The sequence below is a fragment of the Peromyscus leucopus genome, chromosome 8a (genome assembly GCF_004664715.2).
Source record: "Peromyscus leucopus breed LL Stock chromosome 8a, UCI_PerLeu_2.1, whole genome shotgun sequence".
Classification (NCBI taxonomy): domain Eukaryota; kingdom Metazoa; phylum Chordata; class Mammalia; order Rodentia; family Cricetidae; genus Peromyscus; species Peromyscus leucopus.
The window spans coordinates 28,840,818-28,856,136 of record NC_051085.1 but is presented as its reverse complement, the minus strand read 5'-3'; positions in this window follow the sequence as shown (position 1 = coordinate 28,856,136).

Sequence of the window (15,319 nt, the reverse complement as noted above, 5' to 3'; positions counted from 1 at the left end):
GCAGGGGGATCACAGGTTGAGAGCCTGCTTGGACTGTAGAGCTAAATCAAAGCCAGCATGGCCAATTTAAACCCTCCCCAAAGTTAAAAGAAAAGGAGAAGCCGGGCAGTGGTGGCGCACGCCTTTAATTCCAGCACTCGGGAGGCAGAGGCAGGTGGATCTCTGTGAGTTCGAGGCCAGCCTGGTCTTCAAAGCGAGTTCCAGGAAAGGCGCAAAGCTACACAGAGAAACCCTGTCTTGAAAAACCAAACAAACAAACAAAAAAAAAAAAAAAAAAAAGAAAAAGAAAAAGAAAAAGAGAAAAAAACTGTTCAGGGATGGATTGTGTGCCTATCAGAAAGACGTGAAGTTTGACCCTTAGTGTTTGCATTGACTTCTTTTTTTATCCACCTCCATTTTTTTTTAGATTGTTTAAATCTTCCAACTACATTTCCCCTGAACCCTACCAGTTTTCTCAACAGCATCCAGTGGGCAGCCTCCCCACGTTACCACTGAACTATGTCCATCATATGTCAAGTTCCCCGTCATAAATGATGTGCTGCTCTGTCAGAACATGGTCAAAAGAATTGATTTATGGTACACGAGGCCTTGGGGAACTGGGAGAAAGGCTCCGGAGAAAAAGGCAGAGATCCTTTACCTCCCATGCATTTTGTTCCCTGGATTGTTCTTGGACATGATTTCTTGCCTCCTGCGTCAAACATTTACTTTCAGTTTATAAGACATGTTTATTCTTGTTGAGTGTCAGAATATAGATATAGAAACCAATCTGGTCAGTGTGCCCTGAGTCTGGATGTGGCTTTCCTTCCTTGCTTTCATGCTTTGTCAAATATAATCTATAGTATGTCTCAGGCAATTGTGTTCCAATTGGTCTGTCCTGAGAATGTTCTGGGAAAGGGCAGCTCTGTTAACACTTAGTATTATGTGCTTACTGATGTTTATTTACCTATTTTTCTCAACTCAAACAGCCTTCCTTAGATCATTGCTTTCTTTGATTCATTTGTGTGTAAAAGGACATTGAAATTGAAGTGAGGTTGTCTACAGCATTAGACTGTAGTCCGCCCCATTCTTTCAGGTTCTCAGATCCCAGGTCCAGCAGACAAGATCTGTGCAGGTTGGCTGAAAAGTCGACACTGTTCCATCCAGTTTCCTCTGTACCTCTGGGTTGCTCATCCGTGGCAACACCAATCCATAACGCCTTGTCAGTATGGTTTCATGGTGGATATTATAGTTGGACAAAAGGAATATGTGCTTTTCCTTTTCAGAATTGGTTGATCTCACGATTATTTATATCTGGTTTTTATAGAAGGAGTTGGTGAGTATGTTTTTGCTAACTTTATACATTAATTCATGGAGATTTGCTGTCAGACCTCCTTACCAGGGCTTTTCTTGAAAGTCTTGGCAGATTGAGAGGTTGAGGGAACCTTTTGAATCACCTGACCCATTACCAACACTAACTCCCTGATAAAGTAAAACTCATGATTTCTTGGCTATCCTGTTTTTCTTGGGTCTTTATCATTTAGGGTATCTCCCTAAACATCACCAGTTTCACGTATTACACGATTTATCATCATGATCACTCCTTTTCAAATATTCCCTGGCCTCCCTGTGTTCTCCTTAAGTAGACCGTCCAGAACTCAGTGCACAGGTCCAGTTGTAGATGGAGTCACGTAGCCCATCAAACATAAATTTGGCATTGCTTGTCTTTTCTAGGTTATTGAGGATTCAGCGGACTGGGAAGTACTCACTTAAATAAGAGCCGCGTCACTGCACGGGAAACTTCGACACAAAATGGCACAGCTCCTGACTCAGTCATGCGTCTCTAGACGAGCTTGTTGACTAATACAGAGTGTCCACACAGCAGCATACCAAAGTCTGGAAATGACTCATTTCCCAAACCATATCGTCTTGCTGTGCTTTGTCAGCTACCTGTTGTCCTCTGACTTCCCTTCCCAAGATGAGATGACCCTGACAGGTCTTGCTCTTGGTGACCCCATGCAGACATGCAATGGCCTTCTTCCTGTCATAAACACAAACTGGATTTTTTTTTGTTTAATTTTAAACTTTTTTATATTCATTTACTATGTGCGTGCATGCGTGCGTGCGTGCGTGCGTGCGTGCGTGCGTGCGTGTGTGTGTGTGTGTGTGTGTGTGTGTGTGTGTTGGTAAACACACACCAGGTACCCCTGTGAAGGTTCCTTCTCACCACATGGGTTCTGGGACTCGGACTCAGATGACTCCGGTTGTCAGGCTTGGCAGCAAGCACCTTTACTTAAGATCCTCTAGCCTCCACCAAGGACTACCTTTTCAATCCCCAAAGCTGTGTTCTCAGAACATCTCAAGCAGTGGTTCTCAACATGTGGGTCACGACCCCTTTGGAGTAGAATGACCCTTTCACAGGGGTCACCGAAGACCACTGGAAAACACGAGTACTTACATTACGATTCACAGCAGTAAAAAAAAAATCACAGTTGTGAAGCAGCAACAAAAATAATTTGATGGTTGGGGGTCACCACATCACGAGGAACCGAATTAAAGGGTGGCAGCATCAGGAAGGAGGAGAATCACTGTAAAGAAGAAGACAGGGTCATCTGCCTATGTCCCCCTGTCAGAGCCCTCTTTCCCCAGGCCGAGTCTTTTGTTAGTGTAGAGAATGTACACTGGGCTTTAAAAGCTCGCTTCCTAAGAACACAGACCTCGTGTCCACCCACCTGCTCTGTACCACAAATGGGTATTCAAAAATGGTTGATATTTGAAGGCAGAGGCATGCTTCCTGTCCACTAGTGGAGGTCTCTTGCCTATCCTCAGTGTCTGGGTTTTTTTTTTTTTTTGTTTTTTTTTGTTTGTTTGTTTGTTTTTTCTGGCAATCTTCAGTGCTTTTTGACTTATAGGTGCACAGTTCTAACCCTCTACCTTCCCTGGCACTCCCTCTGCCTGTTTCTGTCTTTACACCTTATCATCTCATAAGGACCTCAGTCAGAATGCATTTTCAAATAATAAAGAGAACAGCTCTGAGAGTTTTGTGATTCTAGTGACTCAAAAGGGAACATTCCTCACAGTCTCCATGCTTTCTCTTTGAAGCTCCACGCTGTGGCCCGTATCTTCATTGTGTTTTTATCAACCAGCTGACAGAGGAGACCTTTTAAACATAAAGCCCCGTGAGCTGGAAAAATACACCAATGGGGTGATTTCAGGGAAGTGTTCTACCTGGTGTGTGGACTCCTGAGACTCAATAGAGCAAGGATAGGTGGCCCCTGAAACAGTGAGCTTGTGGAAATGTTCAAATCTCGTCGTGTCTCTGGTAGGAACTCTCCTAATCCTCTGAGCAGCCAGAGCAGAGTGAGTGGCTTGAGAAGGCTTACTCTGGACATCTGACTCATGGTGGTTTCATAACTGTGTGATGGCAGACTCCTCTTCCCCTTCTTTAGGACTCACCCAGATGTGGAGTAAAGTTCACAGCAGGGTGGAGGCTGCAAGAAACAAGACATGGAAGATCAACTTCCTGGGTATCTCTGTGAGCCAAGCTATGCCAGGGAGAGCCACTTGGGACCAGCTGACAGAGATCTGCAAACATGACAGGTTGTCATGCCCAGCACGACCCTGAAACCCAAGCTTGGTGTTAGGATGCAATACTTCCCACACGTGGGAGGTTTCAGCTGCAGATCCTCAGTAGAAATCTGCAACAGGATGATGAAGAAAGGCGACCCAAAGCACTAGACTATGAGTGTACAGGACATGAAGTTGCCTCAGGTTGTTCCCAGAGATGACAAGCGTACTTGGTGCCTTGCACGTTTGAGTAGGAACTGGAGGGACAGGGTCTCTCACTGCACAGGGTGCTATGTGTCCCAGGTAGGCTAGATGGCAGGTGAGCTCCTGGGATCCACCTTTCCTACCCCGCCCCCCCCAAAAAACACACACACACACACACACAATTCTGGTGTTACAGGCACTCATGGCCATGCTCAGCTTTTATGTGGGTGCCAGGGATTTGAACTCAGTCCCTCTTGCTTTCCCAGCAAGCGTCTTACCCATTGAAGTCATTCCCCTAGACTTCTTTTATTTCTCTAAACGTAACAGCATGTAAAACAGCACTATACAGTAAACTGTATACTTAGGGCTTGCCTCTATGACCTTTGACATATCTTCAACTTCGTTAACTCACTTTGTCCCAAACTGTCATATTCCTTTAGTCCCTTTTCATCCGGCACAGTTTGCTCATACTATTTTTTGGCTTTGCCTTGTTTTGTGTTTTCTGTGTTATATGTATTTCAGACTTTTGAAGAATCTCCCAACAAAGGTGCCCCTGATATTTCCTTCCATTAAATGTCGCTTTTGCCATGTTTTAAAGGACACGGGGAAAGCAACATGGCGACCTCAGTTATAGCGCGTTGAGTGTGAGGTGTTGATTAGGCCGGCTGCTGTCAAGTTCAGCCTCGATCGCTTGGTTAAAGTAGGACGTGAGAAGTTTCTCTGCTTCCCATTTCCTATATTTATCTTGGTGATAAATACATGGCAGACCGATGATTTAATGTGTGTGATTATTCAGGTTCTCATCCCTCTTTGACCTCCCGGGCTCAGCATCTGTTGACAATTCTCAACTCTAATGATTATTACTGTGTTTGCCAAATGCTGGTTGTCTGCCTCGGTCGTGTTTTTACATAGATTGCTTGGAATTCTCCGCTGGGAAGAGCTCTGGTTTTCCTTCCGTTTGTTTACCTCTTCAGTGATTGATCTCACGATGGGCTTGTGCATGCTTGCTTTACCGCATGAGTAATAATCACGCCCATCTCTTTGGGTTTTCCTATTGTCCCAGATTTTATCAATTTTTAAAGTGTTCATGGTTTTTTAATTGTGTGTGTGTTCGGTGTGTTGGGAGAGGGGGAAGTGCATGTGAATACAATTGCCCTCAAAGGCCGGAGATGTCACTTCTCCGCGAAGCTGGAGTTACAGGGGTGGTATTCATTGTGAGGTGGGTGCTGGGAACTGAACCTGGGTTGCAAGAGCAGTGTTGGCTCTTAATGGCTGAACAATCTCCCCAGGCCTCAAGCCAATATTTTAAGCTGACTCCCTTTTTACATGATTTGCGTATATTTGGTAATTCCTTGCTTTCCAGTACTATGAGGTAGTCCAGATTTATCTACTGTGTCCCTCCTCCAGATGGTTGCCCAAGCATCCATTTGTCCAAGGAAGGCTGACTCCTCCCTTTCATTTGAAAAGGATGTGCAGAAGCCAAATCTGTGTGCCAGAATATCCAGGAAATCACTATTTCTGGTCTCTTTCAGCAGACAAGGCTAAGAAATATATGTGTGTATACTCCCAAGCATACACACACACACACACACACACACACACACACACACATCCTGTTCCTATTTCTGTATCTGTTCATCTGCAAATATATTAAATCTGTGAATTCACACTGATTTTACAGCCAGCATCAGAGAATTTTGCTTCTCCTTACTTTAACTCCTTTCCTGGTCATCAGAAGTCTGACGTTTATTATTAATAATTTATTTGACATGTGCATTTCTTTTTCAAAAATTTCATCTAGCATTTCCCCCCCCTTTTGTTGCCCTGCATTTTAAATTAACTATTTAAAAGCTCCTTGAGGGGCTCAGTGGGTAAAGCATTTGTGATGCCGCCATGGTGTTTACATTCCTAGAACTCATATGAAAGCCAAAGGCAGTAGTGCACAGTAGTGATCTCGGAGTACCCCTCCCTCTAGGAAACGGTAAACCAGACAAAAGAACTTCCAGACCTTTTGAGCTAGCTCGTCTGGCGTATCCAGCATTGACCAAGAGAGCCACTGTCTTAAATAAGGTGGAAAGTGAGGATTGCTACCCAAGGATGTCTTTTGACTTTCTAACTCACGAAGTGGTATGTGCCCACTTTTTCACACATGTGAGCACACACTCACACACAGGAAAATAATAGTTATAACCACTCTTTCACACATATGAACACATACATACACACAGGAAAATAATAGTAATAATTAAATAAAACCTCCTTTCACATTAAAGCTATACACACTTTGTTGCTTGAATGTGTTGCAAACATTTTTTTCCTTTGTTTTTGTGTGTGCTTGACAGCAGTTAAAAATATTCTTCTCTCTGTAAGGGTGATAGATATGTTTACTACCTTTATAAACTTGCGTATGCATGGTGCTGGGGATCCAGCCCGGGTTCCTGTGCATGCCAAGCAGGTGCTCTACCACTGAGCTATATCCCGAACCTTCTTTAATCTCCTGATTGTGGTGACGTCACAGATCCAAGCATACGCTCAAACTCGTCTAAATGTATATGTTAAATATGTGCATTGTATATATGATACCATGTTGACAAACTTCCATTTTTTCTTAATTTTGCCTATAAAATTGAACTCACCAAAGTCTTCAACTTATTGCATTCCTTAAAATAAGTATAAACTGTGGAAAGAGGTATCCGTGCACCCTGACAAATTGCACCTGTGTCTCAATCAGAGGTAGTCGTTGACTTTAACTGCATCCCCCTGTTCCTGTGAGCCCAGTGTCTCTCTTCAGTTAGGAGGAAGGGCCCTCTCATAACTGGAGAAAGTTTACTAAGAGAAATGTCACTAATTGACACTAACTTAGATAAAGGATGGTCTGAATGAGATATCGGAACCATGAACTCATTCAAGAAAATGCTGCTTTATGTTCTTCACATAAAGTGGCAGCTGATGGGCACAGATTTAGAAAACAGTAGACTCCATCATACCAAATATAAGCAAAATGATGCTGCAGTAGTATATCTTGCATCACCCTAACTGGACTAAATAATCTTCATAAGCATCATGCTAGCTAGATGTCTGCTGTGTAAATGCAGATTCTCGGGGAGACATAAAAAATATCTTCTAAATGGGAGGGTGCCAACAGCTCCCAGAAGGACCCCAGCAGATTCAGGCTGCCCAGAGTGAGTTTTAAGTGGGTTCCTTACAGAGCAGTGTGACATCAGGACACCACCCCACCAAAGATCCGTCATCCCTTGATGGTTTCTGCGTGTTTGTTTGCTACGCAGCAGTAGACAGCAGGGAGAGGTGGTTTCTAATCTCCTCCAGAATCGCTCATTTCTAGCCATGCCCCTTTAAGAGGAAGAGATGTTAATAAGCTCCGTATCCAGAGCTTATCACTTACACATGTACAGTTTGGTTTATGTTCTGGCCTTGCCTATGGGCCATAGTCTCTTGTTGGTTTATGATGATGGCTTTGGCATCTAAATGGTGACAGACGTGTCAAACCCGAAAGGCCAATTTCTTCCATGCCACCCTGTCACGGAGCTCTTATCATCATTGGAGTTTGCGTGTGCAGATTTTTTTTTTTTTTTTGCCTTCCAAGAGGTACTATATTCGGACTTTATAGGGTCTTATGTGAAGAATTTACAGCTATTTTTGTGTGTTGACAGTCAAGCATGAGCTGCTGAGTCACAACAGTCTAGACTGCAGCAACAGCCACTTATTTCTAACATGGCCCAAAGGTTAGACTTGAAAAGTTGGGCACTGGTTGTGGGGTAGTGACTGGCGTGGGTGGACCACATGCATCTAAATGGTTTAGCATTCATTGTGTTTGTCTTGTTGGCTATAGAAGCACAGTAAGCAGCGCTGAGTGTTAAATATCCACAGGCACAGTGTGGGCAGATCTCGAGCCATTTGATCTTACAGCACTACCTTTAAAAAAAAAAAAAAAACCCTGTATGGTCTTTTGGCTCAATAGAAATATACTTGTATGTGTCTGGCTTAGAGAGTTGTCAATAAAACTGACCAGGGCTTCTATTTGTGTTAGGGTATCTAGGGTTCTCACTTGGGAACAGAATAAAATAAATGTGCATTCCTCCCAGGACGGGTTTCTTGGAAATGGTTCTTAGGTGATGAGAGATAATGGGGATTTGGCTGGTAGTGTGGAAAAATTCAGCTGGCTGACAAGGCAGCCAAGAGTGCATCTTCTAGTCCAGCCATGTAGAAGGCACGGGCACAATGAACTCCCTATGATCAATCTGCCATGTGGGGAGGCAGAAGACCCAGTATGAAAAATAAATATTCTGTTTGCCTATGCATTACCCCGTACCTGTAACACTCCATTGTAGGTTTCGGGGGTAGCCACTACACATACCTGCATAGAGTGATGCTTGCTTCATTCTGCCTGTGTAGGCACAGTGGGGCACAATCATATAAATGTCTAAGTTTAACCATCTATGTTAATCTATTCCAAACAGTGGTATACATGGGCTACATGTTCGTCTATAGGTACGGCTTCTGACCTAGGGTGCTCCAAGTATGTCCTGAGATGCTGAGGTTGGGGCGTGGCCTCTGACCTGGGGAGCAAGCAGGCAATGCACATGGGTCCTAAGATCAAGTCCCTGTTCAGGTGTCAATTATTTCAGAAGTGAGATTTTCCCAGAGAGATGTCAAAGAAGGCCCTTCTTATAGATGAGCGTGGCCCAGCAGCCCAGAGAATGACTCCATCAACTGCTGCATGGGTGAGTTTTATTCAGGGTTTATAGAAGAATGGTGGGTGACACTGGACAGATGTTCTGCCTGAGTCTTGTCATTTCTTGCTTGTCTATTTTTGTTTCTACCTACTAGAAGCAGGTAAGAAAGGGGCATCGAGCAAATCAAACTAACTAAAGATTAACATCTCTCCAGGAAGGCCCTTGTATATGGTGAGCATGCCCCTGTTCCCAGAGGAAGTGTTAAGTCTCAGTGTCTATTATCCGTCAACTTGATGTACAACTTTATTCACATTCCTGTCTTGGCTATGGACCAGGATGGCTCGCTGTTCATCCTGACAGCTTCTAACCCAAAAGGATGCTAGTCGTGCCCAATGTAGATCACTTTCCCCACAACTTCTAAATTTCTAATAGCAACATTTTTTTCACTGCCAATTGTTCGGTTGTTAATAAACACAGAAAAAATGTGCTAAATGAGAAATACATTTAATAAGTATTTATTGATTAGATCAGTGTATTTAGTCTGCTTAGAATTTTCGAAGTAACTTACTGGCCATCACTTTTATTTTAGTTACTCATATCCTATCATAAGTGTGATTTTTTTATATAAAAACTTACTATAATTATCATCTAGTCTTTGTTAGTTAAGAGTTTCAGTCTCTCAGTGTTGTTCAGGAAAAGCTTGTTGGAAAATAGGAGTGTAAAAACATTGCCTTCAGTCAGACTCTGATATAATTCTAACATCTCAAAAGTAATGCTCATGATTTAATGGCTGATTATGATACACATAAATCAACATTAAGCAACTCACACTTATCAGCATTAAGTCATTTTACAATTAGTATCATAAACTACTAATTCAAGTAGCCCTGTGCATTAGCAGGATGACAGATAGCAATGTTCTGCTGTGGAGAATGGGAAAGACCAAGGGATGCTTAAAATAACCTATGCTGTGCAGGATCACTTTAGCAAGCATCTGAAAAGATCACCCTGGAACAGCGTGGAGCATCCGGACTCAGGTTCACCATTTTCACCTTTTTTTTTGATAGAACAAAAAGATTGATAGAACAAACCAGAAAGTCTCTGAAAAATTAAGCACAGGTGAGGGAAAGCCACCTTTTGAGGTACTGTATTTTTCTCTTTTTATTTCCTCACACAGTGAGAATCAGAGGGATGTAGCTGCTCAGAGAACTGGACATGTTTTAAAACCTTTCTGGTGTTCATTTTCTAAAACCCTGGAGGGAAGCGTAGGTTTAGGGGGTTTGTAGTTGAAATAAGGATTTGAGTCAAGACAAAGAGTTTGGGCCCGGAAATGGGAAACGAAAAGAATTTTTTTTTTTCAAGAAAACAACAACAAAAAACTAGAAACTCCTCTGGGGCATGGAGACCAGGAGAATAGGGCTCTGCAACGTGGGATGGAGGTGGGGATGTCGTGTTTCTTGGAGAACCAGTTCTTTTCTCTTCCTGGCTTCTCCTGGAAAAATCCCAGAGATGAGGCCCGGGGACAGGTGTTTTGATTGGCTAAGTAAAAAATGTCAAACCCACTGCTTGACTGATTTTATGGTATTCATCTGGAATCTCCTCTCATAAAAAAACCAGTCCATTTCTGCATCTATTGTTAAATGGATAATCAACAATGATTCTATCTTTTTATTGTTTAATGCAGTCATGGTTTGTGGGAAAATCTAAAAACTTACACCCTTGGATTCTTGGTACAATGGAGACTAATATCCCTGGGTTACTTTTCAATATCATGAAATTGACTTGTTCAGAAGGATTCAAGAAGCAGCTCTGTGCAAACTCTATCTCCATCCTCTGAGACTATCACTGAGGTCATTCATACCCATCATCTGTGCTCCCGGCTGGAGACCACTGAGCGATGTCAGTCAGGAGTGCAGATTTTGGAGACTCTTCACATTTTCTTTTTTGAACAGTGAATGCTATGGAATCAACTGTTCTTTTGGCCATATTTTTCAGGAAACTCAAAGTTTGTGTTAATTTTCACCTGTATCTAATTAGACAATAGACAACACTGCTTGATACTTGTTGGATTGGCGTGTGTGTGTGTGTGTGTGTGTGTGTGTGTCGGTGTTTGTGCATGTAAAGGGTGTTATATGTATCTATTTATATGTGTGCACATGTGTGTGCATTTTACTTTGAGTTTTAAACTGGTTCTGGTTTTATTTATTATATTTACATTTGCCCAAAATTAGCCTCAAATTCTTCTTAGCCTAAAAGCATTCAAAAAATAAATCATAAATTTTAGGTGTTTAAAGGATACTTTTTATCTTGAGATACCATAAACTAATCACCTTGCATCTGCTGAAAAGGGCAAACTTTCCAGGGGAGAAAGAGATTTGGGGAAAACAGCTAATACCATATGAACCAACCCAATAAAGCTGTAACTACTGTGAAAGACAGACAGATGGTTTTCCAAGTGGGTGGACTTAGTCACCTTTCCTTTTCTAGATTTAAGAGGATCCATTGCTTAGCATTTCACTGAGATCTAGCCTCTGAGCATGGAACCTCAAGAGCTTCAAACATTTTGCCGAGAAGGTAGTTGGAGGCAAAATTCTGAGTACTGTTTATTATGTAATGTCCATGAGTTTGGCTGGCAAACTATGACAAATAATTAGTAGGGAAGGCTTGTATTTGGAGAAGAGATTCTGTTTTTTATGTTTTCAAACAATTGTGTGCAAATTCAAGATGTAATAATTTCTATTGACTAGAGAAAAGTAAGTCAACACCATCATTAATTTGTAATAATAGTGGATTCATATTGTGGTCTTAAGCTTCTAGGGCTGTCTTCTGAGAGAATGCTTAGAGAAAAAGATGGCTAGATATTTGCAATTTCTTTTTTTCTCCTTTTTTATTATTAAGAAATTTTCTATTCATTTTACATACCAACCACGGATCCCCCTCCTCCCTCTTCCTGCCCAAATATTTGCAATTTCAATCAAAAAATGTTCAGTAGTTTATGCAATACTGAGTGGATTAAAGTTCTGATTTTCTGAAAAGACACTTTGAGGTAAGAAGTAGATATTTATTTGTGGATGAAAAGCAGCACTCCTAACAATGATAATATCACCCCTTTCCAAGCATTTGGCATTTCCCAGCCAGGTTTGAGGTGTAAGTTATAAGGATCACAGGCAGGTGTGGTGGCTCACGCCTTTCATCCCAGCACTTGGGAGGCAGAGGCAGGAGGCTCTCTCTGAGTTTGAGGCCAGCCTGGTCTATATAGCAAATTTGAGGCCAGCCAGTTCCCCCACAGTGAGACCTTGTTTCAAGAGAGTAGGGAAGGGAGAAGGGAGAGAGAAGGGAGGAGGAAGGGGAAGAAAGAAGGAAGTTCCTGCGTCAAAATTACATTATCATTTTTGCTTGATAATTTTCTTATCCCAGAAATTGGTCACTTAATTACCCTCTATATTTTTCCTATCTAATTAAACATGATAGAGTTGAAAGTTTACAAATTACCATTCGGGAGATAAATTTCCAATTCCTAAATCATTAGGAAGCAAAACTACCTCGTAGCTATACTGTGAAGACATATCCCATTCATCAGACCATGACGAGTCGTTTCTTTATAAGTCTGATTAACGGTGAACTTTTCTTCAACTTGCCAGGCGAAGCATAGGACCCTTAAGCCAGTGTTATGTCACTTGAATCCAGTAATACATCATACATGCATGCATCAATCCGCTCTACAGCTGGTGTTCCATGACAGTACACTGCCAGCTTAAAAGAGAGGTGGCCCTCACAGGAGCCAGAGAGAGAGAGAGAAGGGAAGATTTTGCTCACTTGCAAGAGTCCCAAGTTCTGCCCCATGACTCTTCACCCATAGCAATCCGCAGGAGTGGAATATTAATTCCTATGAGGACTGTCATAGGGTGGAGGGCTTTATAATGTAGTAAAAGGTCATAATTTGAATGTGAGATATGTAACATAGGATTGTTACCTATAAAATGAGGGGAATAACAATAACTTGATTCTCGTGAAGGATATACTGGTTAATATGTATCATCCAGTTACCCATCTATGATGAATGCTCAATAAAATGATGACTGTTATCTTGAAGTGTGTGTGCATGTGTGTGTTTGTACAAGGCAAGGCAGGGTAGAGCTTAGAGGCCATGTAGCCATGTACAAGGCCATGCAGGTAGATATTCCAGAAGGCGGTGACTTGCAAAAACTGCTTCTCCTGTGAATTCAAAGCCCAGAGACCCCTCAGAGCAAAGATTTCTCTACTAATTGTGAAATAAATGTGTCTCAAAGAAATTGTTAGCAGAGTGGCTGATTAGTAACAAAAATTGATCTCTCTCCACTCAGGGCAGCAATTGGAAGTTAGAAGACGCCACCCCAAAAATGGATTTTTCTATCCTCTAGTTTCATAAGAAGCATTCAGAGATCATGTTTTAATGTTTTCCACTAAAAATTCCACAACTAGAAAGGAGAAATTAACAACAACAACAAAACAAATTTGAAAGTCCTTCAGTAAATTAATTGGAGGAAAGGGCCTGGAACCTATTTCCAAAGTACCCTAGTGATTGAGGTGAAGTTGCCATCTGTACCGCACACACTTAAAGCCACTATTCTAGGGCATCATGTATGTTGTGAGCTCTAGACATTTAAGTGTGAATAAAAGAATTTCCCCTTTGTAAGACTGGAAATGTTTATCCAAAATCATACACCATACACCATACACCATACACCTCCTGTCTTCAAACCACAGAATCCCTACTATGCCTACCTATAAGAATTTCCAAGAAAAGTTTGCAGTGCAACTCATGTTTGAACTTCCAAATCTGATGAAATAAATTAGAACTGCTGGGGACAGAGGCTGAGTGCGGCACTTTTTTTTTTTTTTAAAGCCAGTGTGTTGTTCAACCCATGCGTGCATCAGAATTGCCCGGAGGGTTGACTGAAACACGCAAGTGTGTTCTAACACAGAGCTTTTGGGCAGGGTAGGTGCTCTAAAAATATTTGTTGAGTAAATATTGCCACATCTGCATTTGACAAGAACAAACTTCTAGAACAAGGTTAAATTTCTGACGGCCACTGATGCAGTTGGTGGGCCAGGAGCTCCTGAAACCTCCAATTCACTGGCAGGTGCCCCCAAAGGACTCTCCTCACCTTCATCAGCTTCCTAAGCAGAACCTATGACTAAGAAAGGTCACCTATGTGGAATTGGATTGCCATTTTCCTCCTGGTTTCATCTACACTAAATAAATGGAGTGGAGAGAGCACTTTTTTTGCTGTCAATCCCCTCTCAAAAAAAAAAAAAAATTCAGTAATGACAATCACTCACAGAGAACATTTCATTTTGTGTTTTGGTTTGGTCTGTGTTTTCTGAGATAGGATCTCATGTAGCCTAGGCTGGCCTCAAACTCACCAGGTGGTTGAGGCTAACTTTGGCTTTGAACTCCTGATTCTTCTGCATCTACTTCCAAAGTGCTGGATTGACAGGCGTATACCAGCACTCCAAGACTTCATTTTTGCCAAAAATAATAAATGGTTCAAGGGTAGTGGTACACACCTCTGACTCAAGGTCATTCTCAGCTACACGGTGAGTTTGAGACCAGCCTGGGATATATGAGACCCTGTCCCCAAAACAGATGATGATGATGATGATGATGATGATGGTGGTGGTGGTGGTGGTGGTGGTGGTGGTGGTGTGATGGTGATGGTGATGATACTGATGATGAATTAGCCTCAACAGACACCAGTCTTGTCATCTCAGAGCCTCTTTTCAAATGAAGGTCCACAGTTTGAGGAGGGCTTCTGGGCTCGTTTTAGTTTGAACAGAACTGATTGCCGTTTGAAAAGGAGAGGATATCTGCCAGTGTCCCCTAGCTGGAGAGCTCACTTTCTTATCTTTGTACCTCTGTGGCTCACCCAGGACAGGGACAAGGTGCTTGGTTGAAAGTTGAAAGTTGCTTAATTTTGACAAATCATACAGTAAATATTAATAAGATGCAACATCACGGTGCATGGTAGTGATCAGTTAGAAATGTTTTCTGGGTTGTTCCCCAAGGAAACATGTCTTATTACATATTTCCTTCCTTCCACGCTAAATCCTGTTTCAAGATTCAAAGATTCAACTTCCAGGAGACAAAATCTTTTCTCTAAATGTATCATACCTCAAGAATGTAGAACAATTATCATTTTAAAATACACTTTATTTTTATAACATGAAACTATATATAATATAAAACTCATGCATTTTTATTATATTTTATGATTATATTGTATAATATGAAACTCATATAAACTAATACCTTTACTATACTACTGTTAGATATATACATGAAACGGGATATAATAAGCAGTACAATTATAGGTAAGACAGAATTGGGACGTTTACAAACATCGAGGGATTTTCTTTTATTTTCTATATCAGTTATGTCTCACATTCATATACAATTTGGTTTAGAGACATCATCTTCTAGATTTTATGTTCTGTTTAGGATCCAGTGAAGGATCTTGGTTTAAAGGTGCTTACTCACAACAATACCAAAGAAAACAGCAAAGAGCTGTAACCTCCATTCTCCTTCCATCCTGTTTTTGTTCCTCATCTCCCCTCTCTGTATCTCATTCTAGTCTTTGCTGGTGGTGTCATTTTCTCCTGGGCACTCACTCGGTGATGCTCACTGAATGGAACACTGTGCATGTAGCCCACCAGTGTATCTCACAATCGGGCTTGTGGACCACCCGTCACAAATTGCCTGATGTGCTGGTTTAAAAGGCAGATTCCTTGGACCTTCATCTCCCCTACCCAATGAATCTTCTTTACCCCAAAAGACTTGACGACGTGATTTCCAAAACTTCCCAATGGTTTTGGCACAGATGGAAATAGAGAATCAC